Consider the following 15165-nt stretch of genomic DNA (forward strand, 5'->3'; position numbering starts at 1 on the left):
ATTGTAAACTATTTTCCGAATTCAGCTTAAGAGGAGTTATCACACAACTGTTAGATCATTTTGTCACCCCAGTTTACAAGAGGATATTTGAGCAGGATCCACCTTGCATGTTGAAGGCAACAATGGAGGCATGGATCGATATACCAGATCAGTATGCCTCACCGTCTGACACCTTCATACGGATGTACAGTGCGGAGAAGCCTCTGCATGTTTTGCCAAAGTTTGCCATGGACAAGATCATCATGCAAGAAGTATCATACCACATCTCGGTAGGACTGTTAGATAGGATGCGCCGGAAGAAGAAGGCACCTTGGCCCACTATTCCATTATGGGTCAGGTTGTACGAGATACAGAACCTCAAGCATGTGGATGTTGAAACAAAGGAGATCAAGAAATGTCATTTTGACATCTGAAGCTTTAATTTATATGACCTGCATTGTATTGTGAAAGATCACTACACGAGAGTACAGTTTCATTGGATCCACGGGGCATGTCATTGGGTGGAGGAATACCCATGAAGATATTGTTACAATTTCTCTAGGCCCAATGAACCCATCGGCATCGCCATGGAATGGTTAGTGAAGAGAGCACCAGTAGCAGCAACAGCAGAGGTAAACATACCAGTGTGCGACAAAGGCAAGAGGAAGATTGTCGAGAGTGTGGAGGCAAAACAAAGCTGCAAGTTTAGAGAATACCCACTTGTACAAAAAGAAGCCTTAGTAATAGAGGCGAAGCAATAACAATGCGACAGAAGGAACACACAAAGGCAAAGAGAAAAAATGAGGATGGAAGAAACAGTGAAGGATTTGCATGAGTTGAAGGGGCAACTCTGGAAGGAACAAGATTTGTGCAGACAGGAGAAGGAAGTGCAACAAGAATAGGTATAGAAGGGGGTGCAACATGTATAGACAGATGAAACTGCACCCATATAGGTAGTATACTTATCCGAACAGTTGGCACTAAGAAGACAAGGTGAGCAGTCGTAGGAGTAGGACTTCTCTCAAGAGAATGAACAAGCACTTGAGAAAATGGATATAGATATGGAGCAGCAAGAGTTAGAGCAAGACATCAACCACATACCTGACCACCAAATGGTCGACTCACCAGCTTCACCGAAACTAGAAGCAGAGCAAGTCCCAAGTGACCAAGGAGATACTGAGATCCTTGGAGACAATCTGGAAGAAGAGATGCACAATATATCATTCGACGAGTCACAGAATAGGGTTGTGCAATCTCGTAGAGTGTCTACTCTAGATGACAACACATCTCCTACGCAGTTTGAGGAACAAGTGATCATGTCTGACGTGCACAAGCATCCAATACCATTGGTTTATGCTACCATAGCATATGCTGAAGCCACTAGCTCAAGTGTTCGCTTCTTGATAGCTGAGAACAAGCGAATGGCTAAGGAATTACAGACGGGCAAGTAAGGAGGAGAACTGGTTACAGCATCCGCCCAAGTAGATTTGAAGAAGGTGATACTAGATGAAGTATTGTCCCTTGAGATATTCATGCAGGTGTTGTATTCCAAGTTTGGTACCGTGCATAAGGCAGTTGTCCATCTCAACGGTTGGCAACAACGATGTTCTAAGAGAGCACGTATCTTGTCAAATGTTCATATTGATGCTCACTACATGAAAACATGGACAATGAGATATAAGGGAGCCCCGTTACACTTTACCAAGATGATGAAGCCCAGAGCGGCGAGCTAAAGGCACACATCCAGAGCCAGATCTAGAACTATGAAGAAATCCTGCAGTTCATCACTAGTTTGTAGGCTTCCAATGCATGGGTATTCAGGAGTATGGATGTTGTTGCGCACCCACATGTGATCCCATGTATTGGGACACTCACCGAGGCAAAGACAAAGGCACAAGTCCAACTAGAGTTTTACTCATACTTTGATGAGTTGATGCACATAGCCACCAGTGCAGACACCATGCATCAGTATGTCATTGGTCGAGCTGCACTCAAGAAAATGATGTGCATGTTATTAGACGAGTTGGATAGAGGAACCATAACAGTGTACCCAGATGCTATAGAGGCAAGAATTTGTTTCCAGAAACATGTCACCAAAGACTACACGGACACCACTGTGAGGATGTCGAAGAGTTGGTATTCCCACAGTTGTCCGAGTCATAGTGATGTATTCCATGGCTTGCTCAAGCCTATTTTGTCTCACATGGTTACATGTGTAGATTGTATGTAACGTCTTGTCAAGTGGAAGTTCAAGTGTCGATAGTTGGATGTAAGAGTCATAGAGTAGATGAACAGTCGTGAGGGTAGATGAACAGTCACAAAGGGAATTGCCAAGGGCCACTTCACCCTTTTCTATATATAGTCCCTCATAACTCATTGTAGAGCCTTTTGGTCAGCCAAGCTTCTGATAGGAGCGTCTTAGAGAAAGATTGGAGAGTATTGTAACGAGCATTGGCTTCTCCACTGTGCGGAGCTCGTATATCTCTTTGGAGGAGCAAGCGGCAATGACTGTAACGTTCTGCTACCGGAACTAGTGATTGGTCATGGTTGTATTGTATGACTGGAACTTTCACTTATTAATATAACAGAGCCATCATGTGTCATGTATATGTCGTATTGTATTTCAGCTATCTTGTTTACTCTAAATGATATATGTATCTATTTTCTTATGCATGCATGTATAGCTTTCCTATATAAGTATGTATGAATTTTAGTGAAATGTGTTGTTGGTTTAACCATCACTTTGGATTTCTAACTTACTTGCCTTCCAGTTTGTGATGCATCTTTTCTCGTGTGTTCCCCTTCTTAACTTCGTGCTTTCACAGGTTTTCAAGGGATGCACTCACCTCACACTTTGTGTGTTAGAACCACTCATGCACCTTCATTGACTATCGCATATGTCACACCCTTGCTAACAAAAGGGACATCTTACTTCCCTCTGCGCACAACCGTGGTCAAGGTGATACCGTACGACCCACTGCTAGGACTCCTACACCAAATGGTTTGAGGTCTAGTTGGGACTTCTTACTGGGGAGATCCCCTAACATGTTGGCAGGTCCAACACCATCAACACATATGTACGCACCCTTACAAAACTGTTGGGTTGTGTTATATTCTTTCCATGACTAGCCCACGTAGTTAACTGGGGGTCACAGGGGGGGAGGTCACAGGGGGTTTGAGGGGTACCCGTAACCCCACTTTATGGGGTCCGTGGCAGCGCCCCGAAAAATTTTGGTTTTGGAACCTATGTTAGGTTGGGCGGACCCACCTATGGTTTTGTGCATGATTTTCGCACATGTTTTCTGGACGTGATGTTTTTCGGTCCATGGTTTTGGACGCGATGGCTTTCGATCCATGGTATTGGATGCTTCAGCATGTATAAATATGTATTGTAACATTAAAAGGAACATAATGAAAAATCAAGCTGGTAGTCTCGGTTTTGGGATCCAGGGAAAAATCTCTATGTATATGTGTTTTATGTGTTATTCTCTCGCATTGTTTATTTTCTGTGTTTTAGAATTCGTATGTAGGTAATTTTTGTACAAGGTTAAAACCTACATTTGGTATCGGAGTTGTTTTGGCTTCAAGGGGATGCCTTCATTGCTAAGTGGTTTCGCTCAGGCCTGTGGTAGACCCTATTCAGTGGGAGATCTACAAGATCGATTATGGTGGTGAAAGAAGATAGCAAGCAGTCGAAAGGTAGAGATCAAGAAATTTAATGGTCAAAGTTTTGAGTTGTGGAAACTCAAGATGGAGGATCTGTTGGTGGATAAAGATCAATGGATCGTGGTAGATCTGGGTACTAAACCAACAGGAGTGTCCGATGAAGAATGGAAGAAGTTGGATCGGAAGGCAAAGAGCACAATACGATTGTGTGTCTCAGATTCAGTATTGCTGAATGTATCAGGGGAAGCTACGGCGAAGGCTTTGTGGGACAAGTTAGGGACTTTGTACCAATCTAAGTCTCTGGTAAATAAATTGTTCCTGCGGAAAAAGTTGTATAACCTGAGGATGAAAGATGGAGACTCGGTGACAAATCATCTGAATGCATTTAATAAAGATAAGTGCATCAGTTTATTGTGTTCTCTACCAGATTCGTGGGATAGTCTGGTTATTGCAATAGGTAGCAATGCAACTGCCTTGCAGTTTTATGAAATAGTCTCAGCCTTGTTGACGGAGGAGATGAGATGGAAAAATATGGAGAGCCAAAACGGTGATGCCTTATCTGTACGAGGATGGTCCCAGAACAGAAACAAAAATAAGTCATCAAGTGGGAGATCTAAATCTAGAGGGAGATCTAAATCTCCAGGAAAACCTGTAAAGGTGGTGTGCTGGAAATGCACAAAGGAAGGCCACTTTAAAAGGGACTGTAAATCTAAAGTTCCTGAAAAAGGAAAGGGATCTGATGAGGCTCCTTCTGCAGAGGCGAAAACCACCTCAGATGAAGGTGGCGATGTGTACTTGGCTTCTTCAAGTACACATGTAGATCATGAGGCATGGTTGATTGACTCAGGTGCATCCTTTCACTTCACTCCCCATAGAGAGTGGGTTTGTGAGTATGAGAAATATGATGGTGGTGATGTCTTCTTGGGGGATGATAGGAAGGCTAGAATCGTTGGTCACGGAAAAGTAAAGTTGAAGTTGCAAGGTGGAAGGGTTAGAACACTTCCAAGTGTTCTACATATTCCTACATTAGCCAGAAATCTGATTTCTATAAGCAAGTTGGATGATGCAGGTGTAAAAAAAGTGTTCGAGAAGGACACCTGCAAAATGGTTAAGGGAACACTAGTATTGATGCAGGGAGTTCGGATTGGAACTCTGTACAAGCTACAAGGTAGCACAGTTATTGATGGGTGCAATAGTTATATGGTTCCTGAAAGTAGAGCAGAAAATCTAGTGGTCTCTGGAGAGAAGACCATGTTGTGGCATCAAAGGCTTGGACATATTGGAGAGAAGGGCCTTCGAATACTTCATGGTAAAGGTATGGTAGAAGGTATGAGTAATAGCTCTTTGGATTTTGATTTCTATGAAAATTGTGTATATGGGAAGCAGAATTGGGGGAGTTTCCCCTCTGGTGGTAAGAGGGTGAAACAGATATTAGAGCTTGTGCACAGTGATGTGTTTGGACTTTGAAGGTTCCATCACTGGGTAAGTCTATGTACTATGTATCATTTATAGATGACTTCTCAAGGAATACATGGATATATTTCCTTAAGAATAAATCTGAAGTCTTTGACAAGTTTAAAGAATTTAAGGCTCTGGTGGAAAACCAGACAAAGAAGAAGATAAAGGTGTTGAGGACAGATAATGGTGGAGAGTTTTGCAGCAAGGAATCTGAAGAATTATGTAAGAAGTGTGGTATATCACAGCAGAAGACTACTCTATATACACCTCAGCAAAATGGAGTTGTAGAAAGAATGAACAAAACGTTGATGGAAAGGGTAAGAAGCATGCTCAGTGGTGTCGGGTTAGGATAGGAATTCTGGGCAAAGGCGGTGGATACTGCATGTTACCTGGTCAAGAGGTCACCTTCATCAGCGTTGGAGGATAAGAGTCCACAAGAGGTATGGACTGGTAACAAACCCTCTCTTTCACATCTAAGGGTATTTGGATGTGATGCATATGTACATGTTCCAAAGGAGAAAAGAACCAAGTTGGATAGTAAATCTGAAAAGTACATCTTTATTGGGTATAAGGATGGTTTAAAGGGTTACAAGCTTTGGAACTCAATAACAAGGAAGGTTGTGTACAGCCGAGATGTGGTGTTCATAGAGGTGAAATATGTTATTAAACATGAAGTCCAACCAAAGGAACCTGAGAAGATAGAGTTTGAGCTAAAGGAGGAAGAATCAGACTCTACAGCAGAGGAGGAATCAGAAGATGAAGAGCCACAAACTCTGGCTATGAGAAGATCAGTTCAAGAAAGAAGACATCCAGAAAGGTATAGTCCATCTGCTTTCTGTTCAAATTTTGCATTGTCTATTACTGATGATGATCCCAGAACTATGAAGGAAGTTGTGGATTCAGAGGATGGAAAAATCTGGAAAGAGGCCATGGTTGATGAAATGGAACCTTTACACAAAAATGAGGCTTGGGATCTGGTGAAGTTGTCGGCTGGAAGGAAACCCGTTGGCAGTAAATGGGTGTTCAAGAAGAAGACAAATGCATAAGGACAGGTGGAGAAATACAAAGCTCGGTTGGTAGCAAAAGGTTATTCCCAGGTGTCAGGAATTGATTTTGGCGATATTTTTTCTCCTGTTGCCAAGATAACTTCTATTAGATTACTTTTATCTGTTTCTGTTTCTTTTGATTTTGAGGTAGAACAGATGGATGTGAAGACAGCATTTCTTCACGGGGATCTAAAAGAGGAAATATACATGAAGCAACCTGAAGGCTTTGCGATGAAGGGTAAGAAAGAACTGGTATGCAAGTTAAAGAAGTCTCTGTATGGGTTAAAACAGTCACCAAGGATGTGGTATTAGAAATTCGATACATTTATACGGGGATTTGGCTTCACCATAAGCAAAGCATATCACTGTGTGTATTTTAAATTAATTGGTGATTGTGTTATTTCTCTGGTCTTGTATGTGGATGATATGTTGCTGGTTGGAAATGACAAAGAAATTATCCAGGATTTGAAGACCCAATTATCCTCCAAATTCGACATGAAAGATCTTGGTGCTGCAAACTATATTTTGGGCATGGAAATTAAAAGAGATCGGGAAAAGAGGAAGCTTTGGTTAAACTAGAGGAAGTATGTTGAGACAATACTGCACAGGTTTAATATGCAGGATAATAAACCAGTGAAGGTTCTTATTCCTGTAGGTGTGAGGTTATCTGTTGAACAGTGTCCCAAGACACAAGAAGAGGAAGAGGACATGTCCCGTGTTCCATATGCAAGTGCAGTCGATAGCCTGATGTATGCAATGGTCTATACTAGACCAGACATTGCACATGCAGTGGGAGTATTGAGCAGGTTTATGTCAAAACCAGGAAATGAGCATTGGACAACAGTGAAGTGGGTTTTCAGGTATTTGTGTGGCACTAGTGATTATGGTTTGTGCTACCAAGGAAGACTAGGATTGGACAGAGTGTTGGATATTCGTGGCTTTGTTGATGAAGACTGGGTTGGAGATCTGGATCGAAGAAAATCTACAAGTGGGTATGTGTTTAACCTATTTGGAGGTGCAATCAGTTGGATGAGTAAGAAACAATCTGCAGTGGCACTATGAACTACAGAGGCAAAATACATGGCAGCCACTCATGCAAGCAAGGACGTAGTTTGGTTGCAGAGATTGTGTTCAAGTATGGGGTTAGTATAGGAAGCTATAAGGATATACTGTGACAGCCAAAGTGCAATTTTCTTGGCAAAGAACCCCGCATATCATTCAAAGACAAATCACATTGATGTTCAATATCACTTTGCGAGGGATATGATAGAAGACAAAAAGGTGTCGCTGGTAAAGGTGGACACTTTGAAGAATACTGCAGATGCATTGACCAAATATGTGAGCTCTGAGAAGTTCTCTTGGTGTAGAGAAACAATGGGCATTGTAGGGCTGGATAAATGACTAAGCTCTCTTTTGGCCCCCAATGGAAAGAAAACAACAAGTGGGAGAATGTTGGGTTGTGTTATATTCTTTCCATGACTAGCCCATGTAGTTAATCGGGGGTCAGAGGGGGGAGATCACAGGGGGTTTGAGTGGTACCCATAACCCCACTTTATGGGGTCCCGGGCAGTACCTTAGAAAATTTTGGTTTTTGACCCTATGTTAGGGTGGGCGGACCCACCTATGGTTTTGTGCATGATTTTCGCACATGTTTTTTGGACGCGATGGTTTTTCGGTCCATGGTTTTGGACGCGATGGTTTTCGGTCCATGGTATTGGATGCTTCGGCATGTATAAATATGTATTGTAACATTGAAAGGAATATAATGAAAAATCAAGCTGGTAGTCCCGATTTTGGGATCCAGGGAAAAATATCTATGTATATGTGTTTTATGTGTTATTCTCTCGCATTGTAATTTTCTGTGTTTTAGAATTCGTATCAGGTAATTTCTGTACGGGGTTCAAACCTAAAAAAACACTTCTGCATATGTACGAAACTTTCATATTTGATACTCGTGTACAGATCTATCCATACTGCAGAATCAATATGCTACTACTCAAAATCTTATCTGCGTATGTACTCACTTTTCTGAAACAAACCTGCATACAAATATGTAATTATTGATGCATTCCTTCATTGCACAACAAACTTCAATCAAACCCATACATAGTAAAAAACACATGTAAAAACATTATCATCACAAATCTAACTAACCCATAAGCATATTATTCAACGTATATTCATTTTAGATCTATTGGATCTGATCCATCATCATACTCCATGATGCATACTTATTTCAAATCAAATTATTCATTAATAGCCCATTACTTGCACATTAAACAATTTTATCTTCATATCCTTATATATATTAGGCCTTATCCAATACCACAGGTCAAATCCTTAGTATTTTCAATGGTATTCTTGTACAGGATCAAATATACATTGCCTCTCTCATTACTATGGGCCAATACCTTGGTAAAGATCCATGGTATTTAGGATACCATGGTGAAGAAACTGTACGTGCTTTTTGTTCTCCATACTCACGTGTGTACATGGCTTTGCTTCACAGAACCCATGTGCATTTCTCAAAACATCACCTTCATCATTCTTCTGTCTCTGGACTGTTATTCCTTTGTCCAAACTCTAGGTCACATGTGTACTAGCTTGTAAAATCATCATGTTGACAATATACATCAAGTATGCTTCCATCAAGGACAACACATTGGTCATAATGCCAACATTATATTTATAAAATAGATCTCACCACTCAAATACCATAGTAGTAGATGCAAGATTTTCCATGGTAGTACATATGGCATCAATACTTTCTTTTTCAACAACAGGTTTAGTCAAAAACTTGAATCCAATATGTCTTCAGGTATTTATATCCTTGGTCTACTTTATTAGAGAAAGGGAACTACTTATCAAAAGATTTTTTGATCTCTAAATTTAAATATGGACTTAACCTCTTTTCTCTATAAGCGAACTTCATTCATCAAAGTGTGCTTTCTTCAAAGGTATGACAATCCTCCTTTTCCTTTTTTCCTTGATTTGCAAGGAATAGATTCCAAGACCAAGTGTCCATCTAAAATACTTATAACATGGGTCATACCTTAGTGTCAACATACACAATGAATTTTCAAAAGGTTTCACCTAAGAGTGCAAGGTCCATGACACAAATTTAAGTGCTTGTATCTTTAGCATCATGCTTCTAATACAATGCAACATCTTTCAAGAAAAACACATACGACCATTGTATCATTCTTCAATATTGGGCTTATCTTGCTCTAAGCCATAACTCAGATAGAAATATTAGGAATATTTTCATATTCTTGAAGAGCATAAGTGCATTTGAATGTTCATGAAGGGAATCATCATAGTTTACCTTAAATCTTTCTTCAGGGATCCCTTACAGTCTTGTTGTCACTGCTATAACAACACCCAAAATTTTTTCTATGTTCTAGTTTTCGATCTTACTTGTTATCATGTGAAGTGTCACTTTTTGTTTTTAAGTGTCGTTTTATGTTCTTACACACATTTCTTGTGTCTATGATCCTGCACAAGTGTTGTGAGATGGTTGAGAGTAGTAATAGCTCACTTTGGAGTCAGTACACATTTTAGTCACAAAACGACACTGATGTGTCACAACTACGTATGCTTTGTTTGTTTCACTTGGATATTGTTTGTTGATTGGTGTTTTGATGTGTTTTGACGTGTTTTTCTTAGTCTTGGGTCTTGTTTGAGTTATATTTATGAGTTGAGATGTGACATTATTGATTTTACCCCTAACTCATTGTGTTATTCCAAGTTTTACCTTTCCATACTAGCCATTTTTCTGGCCTTGCAACCTACCCTCTTGGCTAAGAAGAGTACACTGCACACTTCTAAGGCCTAACAATGACCCCCTTGTTAGCTATATTTGCACCCTGCACAAGCCCAATTCTTCCCTCTCTCTACTATGAAGTTCTAGTCAGCAAGGACCTTTTCCTTGTTGTTTATCCTTACTCCCTATGTCATTCTTATCTCTACCTCCTAGTGTAGAACCCAACACATTTCTAGTGGGAAGTGATGCCCCTCCTTGTGCCTTATAACGACAACCTATTCCCTCCTTGTGGCCCTAGCCTTCCACCCTAGCGCATGGTGCAGTTTCATTGAAAAATCCCTGCAACCTTTCCTCTTGCAAATGTGCCATGTTCTCACCAAGCATCCTCCTCTCCCAGAGCTATGCATGGAACGGTCTCAATGAGTATTGATTCCCTTCCCTATCTCCTGTAAGTGCGCTCTGCACCCAAAAATCCCTTCCTTCTCTCCCTTGCGCATTGTTCATCCACAATAAAAAATTTGCATGCATCATCTTAGAATAGGAGATTTTTGGGATAATGTTTGATTTCCATGAGTGATTCATACCTTCAAGTGTTCTCAATAAGCATAAAAAATATTTTTGAGGATATATGTAAAGAAAATTTATCCAAGGAGGAATTTTGAAGACTAAGGCCCAAAGGAACCATGTTGTGACAATTGAAATAACATAGGATTTCGATGGTCAATTCAACCCATGAAGACTCCATTACATCTCAAGACCCTTTGGAGGGTAGAAATAAATTACAAGGCAAGACCTATACAAAATATTGAATACATAGTGGTAGTGTCGTCACTTCTCAAAGAACTCCATGTTACAAGTCACCATGGGTCCAAGTCATCAATGTCAATGACTTGTCATGTTGTCATCACGTGATGACGTGGAAAATGATGATGTAATTTTGGGAAATATTGTAAATGTAAATATGTGGAAGTCCAAGAGTTACATATGTACAAAAGAGTCATTAGGAAAAGTCCAAAATTCTTGTGGAATAAGTCCAAGAGTCATGAGGAATATGAAATTTCATTCCTCTTGTTATAAAAGAAGCCTCATTACTCAAACAGAGGAATTTTCACCTTGGCTTCTATAACTAGGCATTAGAGAGACATATTGTTCTTTTGGAGAGCATGTAGTGATTTAATGCTCCATTGTTGTAGCTAGTGGTGTCTCATTGTATCAATGTATCTTTGAACTTTTGCGTAATATTTGAAGCTCACTGAGCCAACACACTTTCATGAATGTATCGTAAATATTGTAAGACTATTCTTTGGATGCTTGCGGTATATGTTTGCGCTCTTATGTACTAAAGAAATTGAACTGCTTCATTGGATTTGGTTCTTATATTGTTTAATCTATGTGTTGCAATTTATTTAACGATTTTTATGCCTATGTGAACTATTTCACTAGATGGTTAACAACTCTTTCATATGTATGTGTGTGTGCCTTTATTAGAATAGTACTACTAATTTTCTTCTAAATACTCACTTTCTCTTCCCTTCTGGTGAAAGAACCTTGATACATATTATAATTGAACATTTCACAAGGTGTACTTACTTTATCATTCAAAAGCACGTGTGTTACTCTCTCATGCTAACTATTACAACAAAGGAAAATCTTTAAGAACATGATAGTCGGGCCACATTTTCAGATGGGGCTCCCATACCAAACAGTGTGAGGCCTAATTGGGAGTTCATATCAGGGATACACCTTATATATTGGCAGTTTCTAGAACCGTCAACAACTCCCATGATGAATTCACAATGAGTTTTCAATATTCAAGGTACACTGAGATTTATCCTTACTTCATTGAACTACAAATCAATAGTTCCAAAGAAAAACTTTGATACAAATCTTACTATCAACTTTAAACTAGACTTATATTTGGTCCTTATTGACAAGTGTTTATGGTATTGAATAATATTATCAAAGGAACTTGATATCAAAAAAAATTATTGAATGTAACTTGATGATACATACCTTTCATTTAAGCATCAAACCATAGACTTTATTAATTTTTTGATGTGTTTACATGTCTAACTTCCCAATCTTCATACTCACTTTTGGATGTCAGTACAAAACATCACAAATTTTTGCTCAATACTTCTCCTTGTAAACAAGTTATGCTCCAATTGTCTTATGAAACTTTGATCAAATCACAAAAGGATTACACATCAAAACAAAATGTAGCCTAGATTTTGTATTGACTATGACATTTCATAATTTTTTTATGTCATTTATGAAGACACTCGACCTTCTATCATTAGTCTTGAGGCCTTCTCGCCCTTCCTGATATTTCCCTGAGGCATTTAGGACTTCTACAATTTGACTGAGGTATCCTCGCCCTTTGAATTTTAAATCTGAAAGTAAAACTAAGGTTGAAGCCTTTAGTACATTAAATTAGGGCTTTTTTCTTAATCGAAAGCACAAACAAATATCTTTCTCTTCTTGTAGACTGTGACTAGGGCTCCTTTCTATTAGATACAACAAGATTTAGGCTTGAATAGTAGTTGATATCGACCTTCTTTTGGAATGTGTTTGTTGAACTAGGGCTTCTAGGTTGAACGACAGAACAATCCCTAGAGTATAACAAGAAATAGTTCTTCTTTAAGGATACTCTTATACCATAAGCTTTGATTCCATGTTGATTATTCAAGCATCCTCTAAACTAATAATTACTTCTTATAATTTCTCTTAGGTTAATATTTTATTCCATTAATATTCATCGTAAGCAATTGTGACAAAGGATCTCAAAAGTAAAGAAAAATGCCAATATGATCACAAAGAGACAACGAAACAAGAACAAAAAAGGGTTTACCCTTGGAAAACCAACATGGCTGAAAAACCCAACAACCTTTCCTCAAAGAAATCCTTCATTCTAATAGGCGACACACCTAGATCTTCTAGTAATTCACAAGGCCCAACTAATCAGAAAACAGACTTGGTCAATCATAGTCCAACAACTTCCTAGTCAACTTGTAATTTTTCCCACTAAAAATTGTCTAATTAGGTTTATTGTTGCTTTGACATGTCTTAGAAAATTTGGTCTATCATAGAGATAATGTTCTTGGTTTTCCTTAGAATTGCCTCGGTATACCTTAGATATGTTTTGGTCTGCTTCAAAATTTCTTCAAGAGACTTCAATCTGCTTACAAACTTGTCTTACAACATTCCTTCCTTCTTCCTTCACTTGAACAGGTGTCTAAGAGTGATTTGATGCTTGAAAAAAAATATGTATTTCTTTTTCACAAGAGATTTGAATTATTCCCAAGAGGAGGAGGTCATCTAACATATATATAGTGATTGTGGAGGTCGAATAGGTGCCTTTATGGCTAGGCCGGCTTGACTAGGATGAGGGATGGCTTGGTTTGTCTAGAGCCAAAAATTAAAATCTTCTCTTTTTAATGGACATGAAGAAAATGTCTTAAAATTTCTCTTTAGACACTAGCATGAAGAAAATGCTTTATTTATTACTATAAATACATCAAGAGCTAAAATATTAATTATGAAGATCGACCATAGCTAAAAAAGCTCAACATATGTAAGGTGGAGTGCTCTGAGCCAGATATTGTTTCACTACATAACTGATCATAGAAGTGCATCAAACAAAAAATACTAAGTGGAATATAAAGATGAAAATTCAAAATCGAAGGAGAAAAAATCTGTTGGTATCCTAGGAGATTAGTTATGAGTGCAGATAGGAATATTTTCCATAATAACAAGAATATTAACATGATCCAAACTAAAGGTCCAATCTAGGAAAATATTTGCATAACAAGGTATTCATGTAGATAAGAACTTAGATTTGTATCATGTTCAAAGACAAAACAATGATAAAGCTTTTGAACTACACTTTAATGGTGTTTTATGTTTCGAGTTTTCTAAGTTACCCGAGAGATCCATTCCAATCCACATTATTTGAATATAGTATTTAAGTTTCCAAGGTTGGGATTCAAGGTGAACTGGATGCACATTTGTAAGATGAAGTTGACCTTTCTTATAAGATTGAAAATTAAATTTAAGTTGGCATCAATAAGATAGGTTCCAAAGAGAATCTTGAAGCCCATTAAAAACAAGTATAAACATATATGTGAGGTTCCAACATATTACAATGCTCTTGGCTCTTGTGTTGAAGAATGTAACTAGTGTCGGTCTTCATAATTGTATTTTTCAAAAATAAATTTTATTATTAAATAAAATGACTTATTAAAGCACGGGTTTCATGCTTGGTTCAATGTTTTAGAGTTCAAATCCTCCATTGAAGGCATCTAGGTTTTTTCTTTAGTCAATAGAGTCATTGTTATCTTTATTAGACCCTTTTTGGGCTTTTGTATCATGTAAAAAGAATTATTTTTTAGTCAAAAAGGTTATTTATCACCTCCACACCAAGTCGACCCTGTCCTCGTGAAGTCGTCCTAAATTAGGGAAATTAAACCCAACAGAAAGAATATATATAGAGAGGCAGCTCAACCTACTTGGGACACTCACTCATCAAGATCAATCTACAAGAAGAAGAAGTAGAAAATAAAATCGTAGTAGCTGGAGAAGAAATGAAGAAGTTGGGAAGACCTAAAATGAGTCCTTGGGTTATCTATCTCTCACACATGCGAAGTTTCTAGGTTGTTTCTTGGGTAAAAATTATTTATTTACTACGTGTCCAAAATTATGTAGTTGGGGGCCAAAATTATGGATTGAAGCTATTGTTGGGAAGCTAACACTTGAAGACTTTGGCAAGGGTCATCAACAAGGAGGAAGGGGTGACTTGGTGATTGGAGGAGGTATTTTTCTAGGTCTAAATGGTCTTGGATTTTCTCATCTTGATTTGAATATACTAGTGGAAGAGTTGGACTGGGTTTTCCCCTCAGCAGGGTTTCGCCCTGGTTGAGTGCCTACATCTTGTATATGTTGTTCTTTTGGTATTCATGTACATTTAATTTGGTAATTTATTTGATGAAATATAAACTAATAAATATATAAAACGATCCAATATAACTCACAAGTAATTATTAAGAAAGAGGAATCAAACCCTAATTCCTATAAGCATTGACTTCTCAACATGATAATAGAGCTAAAGTGGAAGAAGGTTGAAAATCACTTTTTTCGTTATCATTTGAAGAAGGGAAAAGTATTCTTAGAAGGAAAGGTTACTCGCTAAATGGAAATTTATTTTAATAAGAGTCTCAATATCATGAAAATTGCAGAAATTTGGATTGGAAGGAC

The sequence above is a fragment of the Pinus tabuliformis genome, chromosome 1_1 (genome assembly GCF_031772625.1).
Source record: "Pinus tabuliformis cultivar Carrire ecotype Pingquan chromosome 1_1, CPIR1, whole genome shotgun sequence".
In the NCBI taxonomy this organism is placed as follows: Eukaryota; Viridiplantae; Streptophyta; class Pinopsida; order Pinales; family Pinaceae; genus Pinus; species Pinus tabuliformis.